The following is a 10,661-nucleotide window of genomic DNA, read 5'->3' as shown; positions in this document are numbered from 1 at the left end:
AGTTTTACAACAGGAAAAACTACAAGAACTGAACTTCTTAAACTACACAACACCACACTGAGGGTTTGAGAGGTAAAGCGGTTAATGTCGAGCCAAATAAATAGCAGAACTGGACCAGTGACAGCTGCTTTCAGTCTGATTTATATTCATATAACAGTATGTGTTATAAGAAGCTAGGCTGAGGTTAAAGATTGCAGTCATGAGTGACTTAACCTTTGCCTTGTTTAGTTTTAGTTCAGCGTTAGGAACAGAAACATGAACTTTAACGTCTTTTTTTTTTGCATTTCATCTGGATTTTATGTCACAGATCAACACAAAGTGATTGCAAAGTGGAAATAAAATGATAAATGGTTTCAACATTTTTTACAAATAAATCTGAAAATGACGACATGAATTTTGTATCTAGCCCTCAATTAGTCTTTATTCCCTTAAATTACCTCTGGAAGTTCTCTAATTGGTAAATCAAGTCCACCTGTGCTTTATTAATTCGATAAGACCAGATAAAAATTAAGAACCATAAAAATCTTTCAACCATAAGCCATTCTGAAAGCATCCGATAAGACCTCCCGTGCTTTTCTGTGCCTGGCGTCCCACCAGAGCTTGAAAGAATTTATTGTTTTCTAGTGGATCAGCAAAAAAACACAAACACCTGTAAACTCGAAGCCACAGCCTTAATGATGACAAGATAACTCTTTGGACTTTAAGAAAAATACATGTTAACACAAAAATGATTATATATTTCCATAACAACATAACATACAGCATAATATTGTAGAAAAACCAATTCCCTTACCAATATTCTACGGGGATGGTTTAGATCAAGGCAAGTTCGTGTGTTACAATGGCCTAGTCAAAGTCCAGACCAGAATCCAAGACTTGAAACATGATTTTAACAGATCCTCTCTGTCCTTCTCTGAGTTTGAGATGCTTGGCAAAGACAAATTGAGAAAAATATTCTCTAGATTCCCAAAGTGTGAGCTGCCACTAGGGGGTGCATGAGGTGAAAAATATAACGGTGTTTTTTCCCCCACAGCATAAAGACGTGTAAATAAAAGTTTCCTTTGTAGCGATTAAAATCAAAAACTGTAAATTTAATCAATAAACAAAAATGTATCGTAATGATCCATATTAGACTTTATTGCTAAGTGCTGCTGCAGACTTACTGTTTATTTAAGGTTATAGTGGAAGAAATGTTTGTCCTCCAGGGGGAGGAATGATGGAGACTGGTGGAGTGAAAGCTGTCCCGTTCTGTTCGTCCTAAAATAAAGTGTTAGCAGCAAAATATCAGTCTGGTGCTTCGGTGACATAACGGAACGTTACAGAATTCACACAAACAATTATTTATTTAGAAGAAATCTTCTACGCTTCATTTTCAGATGAAATACTCGCATTGTGCACCCGGCTTGTGGGTCTATTTCTCTCTCTCTGCTGAGTTCTCCTACTGCTCTCCAATCTGCATTGTTTGTTGTTATTTCAGCTTTTAACTTTTTGTTCTCTGTCATTTTTCTCTTCATAGAAGGTACACCTGGTCTGGTGTTCTGTTAGCTGTGACATCATCAGGGGAGGCAGATCATCCTCTATTACCATCTACCATAGAAAGTACTCCTGGGTCAATGTGAGCTTCTGAGCTTTCTGTGTCTCTGCTCTGTCTTCTCTAACATAGAAAGTACTCCTGGGTCAATGTGAGCTTCTGAGCTTTCTGTGTCTCTGCTCTGTCTTCTCTAAGCCCCAGTGGGTGGAGGCAGATGAGCGTTCACACTGAGCCTGGTTCTGGTTCTGCTGGAGGTTCTCCTCCCTGTTAAAGGGGAGTTTTCCTCTCCACTGTCGCTTCATGCATGCTCAGTATGAGGGATTGCTGCAAAGCCATCAACAATGCAGACGACTGTCCACTGTGGCTCTACGCTCTTTCAGGAGGAGTGAATGCTGCTTGGAGAGACTTGATGCAACCTGCTGGGTTTCCTTAGAGAGGAAACTTTCTGACCAACCTGGAGGATCTGATGGAGTCTGACTTTGGAAAGAGCCTTGAGATGACATGTGTTGTAAATTGGTGCTATATAAATACAATTTAATTTAATTGAATTTCGGTCTCTAGATGTTCAGAGCTGTAAATTACCTGCAGCCAAAGTTGCAAAGTTCTGACTCATGTGGGCCGGATAGAAGCAGACTTCACGTTTATTTGTATCAATTAAAATTGAAATAAAATACATAGAAGTTTGTGGTTCTAAAGTAAAAAAAAAGTGGTAACAAAGTTGTAGATTTGTTTTTCAATAAACCTTCAGATTTTATGTAGCCGTCTATCATTAGACGCCAGAACTTGCTGTGAAAAACAAAAAGGACGTAAAAGTAAGAAGATCTGTGATGTTCCGATCTTCTCCATCATGTCGCACCAAAAAAAGAAAAAATCCAAAGAGCTCAAAGTCTTTTATCAGCTGTAGGCCCCGCATCAGACAACATCTGCATCAAAGCCTTTTTGTGAAACAGGGATGTGAGAACAGCTTGTTATGATCTATGAAGTTGAAGCCTCCTCCTGCTGCTCGACCACAAACATTCAGAGAAATCTCTCCTGGCTGTCCTGCTCTCAGCATCGTGTGATTAAATGTCCGTCTTCTTCAGGTGGATTTTACAGTTCGTCTCCAACCGCAACACACTTCAGGCGTTGCATAATAAAGAGTCCGGCGAGTGTTATTTTTGTTGCACAGGCATGAGTAGGAGTTGAAACAAGTATTGCTCAAGGATATTCTTCCTTGAAAACTAAAAATGAAAAGAAAATGCTCCGTCGAGTTTTAAGGCACTCACCATGTAATTACAGTTCCTCTGTTCAGAGACCGGCCAGAGGACTGAAGTTGCAAGCCGAGTGTCGGCTCCCACAGGAAATACCAGCTTGGAAAATCACTAAAACTAGAAAGCAGTCAGGCAGAAATTAAAATCATTAAAAGAAGTTTCATTTGAATTCAGTCTATAATGGTAGTGATCTTAATGGTCCCTTCAATTCACAACCTTTACTTCACTCTATTGACCTCTCTTCACTTCTTGGAGGTCTGCAGAGATTTGTTTCTGCGCAGGTTTCTGAAGGTGCCTTCACTGCACTTCGGTCAGGTTGAGGTCAGGACTTTGACTAGGCCATTTCAACACCTTGCTCCTTCTCTTTCTGGTTCGGGTCAAGCTTCAGCTCACATATGGGCTTTTATTTAACTGCAGAATGCTTTGGTATACCGACGACTTCGTGGTCGACTAGCTATGTTTACATGCACAAAATTTCACAATCAGATTGAAATGTATTCGGATTATAAAACAAAAAATAATCGGATTGTACCGTTTCTATGGGCACACAATCAGTTAATCCGATAATAATGTGCATTTATGTGGCTTTATTCAGAACAGAAACACTCTGACATGCGCAGTTTCACATTTTCCTAAAAAAACACAGAAGAAGAAGTACTTCTGTTCTGTCTTTACTGAACAACAAATAATAGTAAACAAAGCAGTTTTATGAGTTTGTTTGTCTTCTGAGCGCTCAGGCTGGACTTGCACCAGGTTCTAATTACAGTTTAGCTTCCCAACGTATTTCCGCTACTCACCAACACGGAAGTACGTCACGTTTACATCCGCTGCACATGCGCACTCGGAATAAGTTGATCCTGACTTACATTTATATGCGTGGTGATCAGATTATCAATCGGCATAAACCACCCCTCTCATTCGGATAAACATTTCATTTGGATTGAGCTTAATCTGATCACAATATTCTGATTGGCTTGTTTACATGACGCGTTTTTATTCCGATTACTTTTGTCCATGTAAATTTAACTACTGACTGCTAGAGCCCCAGTGGCTGCAAGAACTTGAGAAGAAAGACTTAAGATTTGCAGCAACTCGGTGCCACCACTTGGTGCTTGTGCCAACAGTCCGAACGTACTTTGGTCTCAGAAGGTTGTTGACCCAGAAGTCTTGTTTCATTCTGATGCAGCTTTGCAAACTGGAGTTACGCTGCCTTTCTCCTTTTGGAGAGAACAAGCCAAACATTAATTGTTCTGTTATGAACCTCAACCTTCAGCATGCCAACTGAGGCCTGTGGAGTCCAAGATTTAGCTGTTGGTTATTTTGTCATTTCTCTGACCTTGGGGTGAATTTGCTGGGATCTCTACTTCTACATGCTTTCAAATATCTGTGTGAAAAGATTTGTTTCAACTAGTCAGCGGTGATTCACGTACCGCTGCCAAATGTATCAAATCCTGCCCACAACGCCAGGAAGTGTCAAGGGAAAATTAAACAAACTTGCCTGAGGAGGAAAGAAAGGCGAGAGCTGGGAACACAAACATGTTTTTATATTTGCAATAAAACAAAAAACTTTTTCTTTAACTTGTTTGTTTGATTTGGGTTTTTTTTTAGCAAATTGTCTGAACTAATATTCTTTTTTTCTAGTACGGCTGTGAACAATCTTTCACTCTGTATATTTCTGAAGTAAAAAGTTGTGGGAGCTTCATAATCCTTCACAGATTGATAAACAAGAATCGCTCCGTAAAGATCATTGCTGGTGTCTTTCCACCCCGGCGTTGTGTTAACCCTGAGAGCCGGACCAGCAAACTGACAGAAGACCTGATCTCACCAGAGGTGGTCGCACTTGTTCAGGATCGATTTACCAAACATGGAGGGAGACCTGGAAGTGTCTTATAGATACTAGCAGGAATCTTTTCGTACCTTTAGCTGCACCTAAAATCATAGAAATCTTCATACTAACAGGTACATCTCAATCTGTGGCAGGTAATATTGTTGAAAAGACCAATTCCCTTACCAATAAAATTCAGCCAATCAAAACACTGGTTATGTTCTGAAGTTCAGAAAGTGTGCGACCATATGAGCGAGGCAAGGCAAAGTAATTCGTAGAGCTCATTTCAGCTCTACGAATTAAGGTAGAGCTGAAATGAGAGCATGGAGAGGAGTCTATGCTCAGCAGGGAGATGCCGGACGAGCTGACATCCAAGCAGGCTTCTGTGATCAGAAGGACAATGCAAAGTAACCTGACGCCGCCAGATAGATTTGCTCCGCATATCCATCTGGAAACCTTCCGTTGAAGTAATTTTGGGAAGGGGCAAAAATACAGGTTAGCTGATTGGCCTATGTTGGTGATAGACGGGCCAAATAAACCAATCAGATTCCATCAGAAAACACAACCACAAGCCAAGCTACTCTTGCTGCTGCAGGTAAAGGCTCGTTAGCTCAGCAAAGAAATACTCTGTAATTCTGATAAAACTTGCTCGATAGCCACGCTAACGCTAGTTTCATCGGCTGAAGCCGCCATGTTCTTTAGACTGAACTGTCGCGCTTCTCGTTGCGTCACACCTCAACCCGCCTCAAAGCCAACGCTGATTGGACGTTCGTTTGGTGAACGGCTCCAAATTTTCTTTAACGGAGAGTAGCCAGACTGATCTGCGAGTGAAACCTTGAAAGCTCGCGAGATCAGGATGGTCTCACGAGGCTAAATGCAAAGTGCTTTGCATGATTAAATCAGTGGAAAAATAAAAACAATAAAAGCAAGTAGAAAATGTTCAACAAAATAAAACATAAGAAATAGAAACTAAAAGCAAATATTAATCTGGTGTTGGTTGCCCTTGCTGGCTCACAGAAGGATTGATGTGAATCTTTTCTGTTCAATAAATGAACAATATTTATTCATTTATTTGTAACTGTATGTAAAAAATTAAATCACATTTAGCTTATATAAAATGGCATTTCTAGTGTGTTGGTTTATGCCATTTTAATTTAACATTGATCAGGTTGAATGTATAACAAAAAATTAGTTGTGGCTAATAGGTGTTGCGTTTTTGTGTCCCACTTAACTTATCATGCCAGAGACGCCACTGATCTCAATATTTTAGCCACCGTAACAAAACTGCATGTCAACAAAGTCCAAAGTATGCATCGATATTCCAGGTCCTGAAATGTCCTTTTGTATGTCTCGTCTAGAGAAAACGATTTTACCAAACTGCGCTGCTTTGATGGCGGTAACACCTCCGATTGTCCTCCAGCTGTGAGTTTAACAGCTGAATAAAAATACGGCAGCATAACCAGTTTTGCACCATTAACTCAAAAAGCAGCGCACCGAGCGTCAGCGCCACCCTGATGGAAATTAACAGAAATTATAGATTTTCTGAGGCTGTACCATGGGGAAAGATTTTTTTCTTTCCACCTCAGTCCCATCAGCAAAAAGCGACACTCAAACGGCGTCTGATCTTATTGCTTTGACAGTAATAATGCCAGGTCTTAGTCATGATACATGGCAGCGTAGGCCAGCCGTCGGACCGCCTCGGTGTGTTTGTGCATCTGGAAAAACAAGCAGGTTTCAACGGCTAATGGGTGTCTGACGCACAAAGAGGAGAGAAGAGAATCAATGTTGTTTGTCTGACAGACAAATCCCCTCGTAGAATCAGGAGGGGCCGTTGAGTCAGATTAGTTCATGGTTGTCCTTTTCCAAACGCTCCTAGAAGGTCTGCACACAAAATCAAATAAAGATATCCCCCTAATAACAGATTATTAATAGAAAATCTGTGTTATCTAAACTTTTATGTCTTTCACTGAACCCTGCCCACCACTGGTTCCTGTGCTGGTTAAGCCCTGAATGTGTTAGTTTATAAGGGCCCTGTAAGGATGTTGAGTCGAGATGAGCCCCGAATGGGCCTCTGCTCCCAGCTGGCTTCCTGGATCTGACTTGTTTAAGGATCTCCTACTTTGGAAAAATCCACGTTCAAGGAAGTCAAAGCAAATGGCTTTTGATTGGCTCAGGACAATTCTGGCAAATTGTTTGTCGGCTTAGAAAAGGAAAACACAACAATCCCGTTAGTAGAGCCACCGCTCCTCCTGGAAGGAAGGAAGGAAGGAAGGAAGGAAGGAAGGAAGGAAGGAAGGAAGGAAGGAAGGAAGGAAGGAAGGAAGGAACAATGGGTGGATGGATAGATGGAAGGAAGGAAGGATGGATGGATGGATGGAAGGAAGGAAGGAAGGATGGATGGATGGATGGATGGATTAAAGCTGGAACATCGGGTCTTCTCTGCAGGCGGTTGTTTCAGAACTTCTCAAAATGATGACTCAGCACATAAATGTATTCTGTAGTTCCTCACATCGTGTCCAGAAACAGAAACGTGACTCAAGACAAACCGTTTGGCTTGAAAAAGATTCTGATTGAAAGCATAAAATCCTGAAGTTTGACCTATTTTTGATTAAACTAGACTAAAGTGACTCAGCAGAAAGACTCGATTAAAATCTCTGGCTTCTTCTTCTGAACACTCAGACACAGATTTGGACAGCAATAAATTAGGTTAGGGTTGAGTTAGACGGGTTTGAACTGGGTTGTGATGGAACATGTCTATTTCATCAACATATTTATTTCATGTTTTAAAATATAAGGAGCAACGGCCAAAAGTGTGGCTAAAATAAATCAAAGAAAACGTGATTGCTGGTTAAAGTACTTATCTCACATCTTTGTCTGAATTTAAAAAACAACAACTTATGGACAGGGAGCTTCATTTCTGATGCATTTTACAGTTTTTAGAGTTTCTCTCTAAAAAGCCCCGCAGCTGAAAGCCCTGTGTGGGAGTGAAGACCGTCGAAGCTGCAAACTAAAAGCTGCAGAGCTTCTGGCAGGTTCTGTTATTTTGCTGCGATGGACACACAATCTCATCCTCTTTACCTGGTGGAGGGTCAGGTTGAGAAGGTAAAAAAAAAAGACGTGGCTGCATCCATCGCTCATGCATTTATGAACAAATGGAGCAAAAGAGGCGAGAGATGAGAGACTTTTCACCTCATCTTCAGTGTGACGTCAGATATGTTGTCAGAATCCACTGGTTCCTCCTGGTCTGAGCGCGCTCACCATAATTTATCCAGTCAGCTTTTTAAAGTGTTAAACTTGTTCATTTAAAAAAAAATGACCTTTTCATTTCTTTTAATTTTATTTCAGCGTTAGTCAGGTTTTCTGTTTGGTTATCGTTTCAGCGTTTGAACGTCTAATGTTTAATTCTGAATTGTGGCTGCATCGAGATGTCGTGGCACGACCATAAACGGGCCGTTTAGGAACTGACGACCATCAAATGTGGTTGAATTCAAGCAATTCTGCAAAGCAGAGTGGGCGAAAAATCACTCCACAGAGACGTAAAAGACTCCAAAACCCGCCATGGCAAGCAGCTGTAGGCAGCTGTAGCCTCCAAATGTGGAACAGCTGGTTACTACAGCTTTAACTCAACGGCAGGCCAGTTCGAGTATCTCTTAATAAATAAAACTGTCCTTTTAAAACTCCTGGTGTTAAAGTTTATTTGAACTTCTGAACCGTTAAGGTGTGTCAAAAACTGATCTGAGACTGAAAGATGATTTAAATCTGTATCATCAGCTAGTGAGAAGAAAATGGATGGTTGGTGTTGGGATGAATCCTGCTGGCTGTGTTGGACCACAAAACCACAAGATTATCCGTCTGATTTATTATTTATGACCAAAGTCAGAGAACTGCGCTAAAACTAAATATTGTCCCGCATAATAATCAGAAACATGTGGCTCTACGTTTCAGAGTTTTTGTGTGACGATATAGAAAAAAAGCATATTGATAAAATAGAAATCATATTGATCAATATCGATAATTATCAACAAATTCAAAACATATACTTTAAGTGCAGCCCTGGACATTTTATGCTGGTGCTAAATGACTTATTTTTAGATACAGAACACTGAATTCAAACTCAACCGTTTATTCAACCAACTTCTTACAAAAAAAAAAAGACTGTGAAGGGGGCGGAGCTTAGTTCCTGGGTCCTCGTTGTGATTGGTTGGGAGGGAATAATGACTGTAATATTAACCTACATGACTAGAATGCAAGAGGAAAGAAAACTGTTATTCTATTGAACTTTTAATTGACCCTTTTTTCCCCTATCATTGATATACGTCTATCGATGGAGACATATTGTTATTGAATTATCGTCCAGCTCTAGTGAGCAGCTGAAAGTGCTGCTAAGTGCTGTGCCCAGTCTTGCAGCCCCAGCTGCAGACCCTTGAAACAAAACGATGTGCAACTAAGTGCAGTCTCTAATCGGTGCTGATCTGTGTTAATTAAAACCAAAACTCCTGCCAGGGTATTTAATGCAGGCACAGAATGTAGAATTAATGCTTTTCTGTTGGATTCACAAGTCAGGTGTTCAATGTATTCAGGTAATAACGATTGAAGAGATGGTGGTTTATTGACTCAGCAGGTGAAGTTTGGCCCAATCTGGAAAGCCCCAACCAGAACATGTCAACGTTACCAAAGAAGACACCTGATGTGGATGGAGTTTGGTCTAAATCCAGACCCTCTGTGGGTTTGTAAAGGATGCTATTAGATGCTATTAGCATTGAGGTGAGTTGTGTAGAACAGGACCAGAGGGCAGCGGTGGTGTTATGGGTCGACAGACGGACCATCTGACAGCCAGAGCGGGAGGTCACCATACCTGGAAGATGCTTCATAGAGGAATTGCTGTTGGTAATGTCCAGCGTGTAGCAGCAAAGAGTCTGGTAGGGGATTGAAAGAGGTCTACAAGGAATCTGGAGCCAGCCATTCCTCTGTATAGAAAACAGTCTTAAAGTGGAAGACATTCAGAACAACTCCAACATGTCGAGGTCTGGTCATCCAAGCAAGTTCCCCCTGAAAGAAGACTTCAAGATGCTACAACATGTCTCCAAAACACCTAAAACGTCATTATGTGACATGCAGCAGGCTGTTGATGTTTTAAATGTGAAAGTGCATGTGTGTAAAATCAGAAAGAGACTGAACAAATGAAACTCCCACATCAAGGCCTGACTGATGTCAGAGACAAATACCAGAACGTCTGGATTACTGTCCTCCAGACCAATGAGTTTAAACTGGATTAATTTTGATGGCAGAACAGAGGACATGTTTGGGTTAAACCAAATACTGAATTTCAGGAAAGCAACCTTGTATAAACTGTGAAGCACGGAGGTGGAGGTGTTATGGTTTGGCTGTAGGATCTGGCCGTGTACCAGGGGGAGCTTCAGAAAATGACAGACCATCTAAAAAAAAAAAACACGAAAGCTGGAACAGAACAGGACCCTGCAACATGACAATGACCCCAAAACATCCCAGTAACTCCACCGAGGATTGGCTGAGAGTCCTGGGCCTAGTCAAAGCCCAGACCATGATGTCATTGAGATGCTGTGGGATCGGGCCGAACATGCAAGAAGCTCCTCAAACATCTCCCAGCTGAAAGTGAGGAGTGGTGAGAACTTTCCTCGGACAACGGTCAGACCAGACGGGCAGAAGAAGAATTTAATGGGGGTGGGAGTAGCTGATGATGGGCAGGGTGTCCTGACTTTTCCCTCTCCTCAACAACCAGATCAGTGGAGGAGAAGCTTAGACGACAAAACTCCAAGGGACTCAGAATAAACCGTCAGAAAGTCAAACAAAGCTCTGTTCTTGCAAACCTTTGGGTTAATCTGGAAACTTTTATCGCCCTTGGCTGCATTTAGTAAATGTCACGAAGAACGAGTTGAATAAAAATTGTTTCCTGCTCTGGTCTGTGTCCTCTTTGAGTTAAATGATCATCAGCCATCGTGCTCCTGTGGTTTTTAATAACCTTTGTTCCCACTGCGGGATTACTTTCTCTATCTTTTGCTCCTGGACCTTAATAAAG

This window comes from Fundulus heteroclitus, chromosome 4 (genome assembly GCF_011125445.2).
Source record: "Fundulus heteroclitus isolate FHET01 chromosome 4, MU-UCD_Fhet_4.1, whole genome shotgun sequence".
Lineage (NCBI taxonomy): Eukaryota > Metazoa > Chordata > Actinopteri > Cyprinodontiformes > Fundulidae > Fundulus > Fundulus heteroclitus.
The sequence above is the reverse complement of the archived record's forward strand: the minus strand, read 5'-3'. Positions refer to the sequence as shown.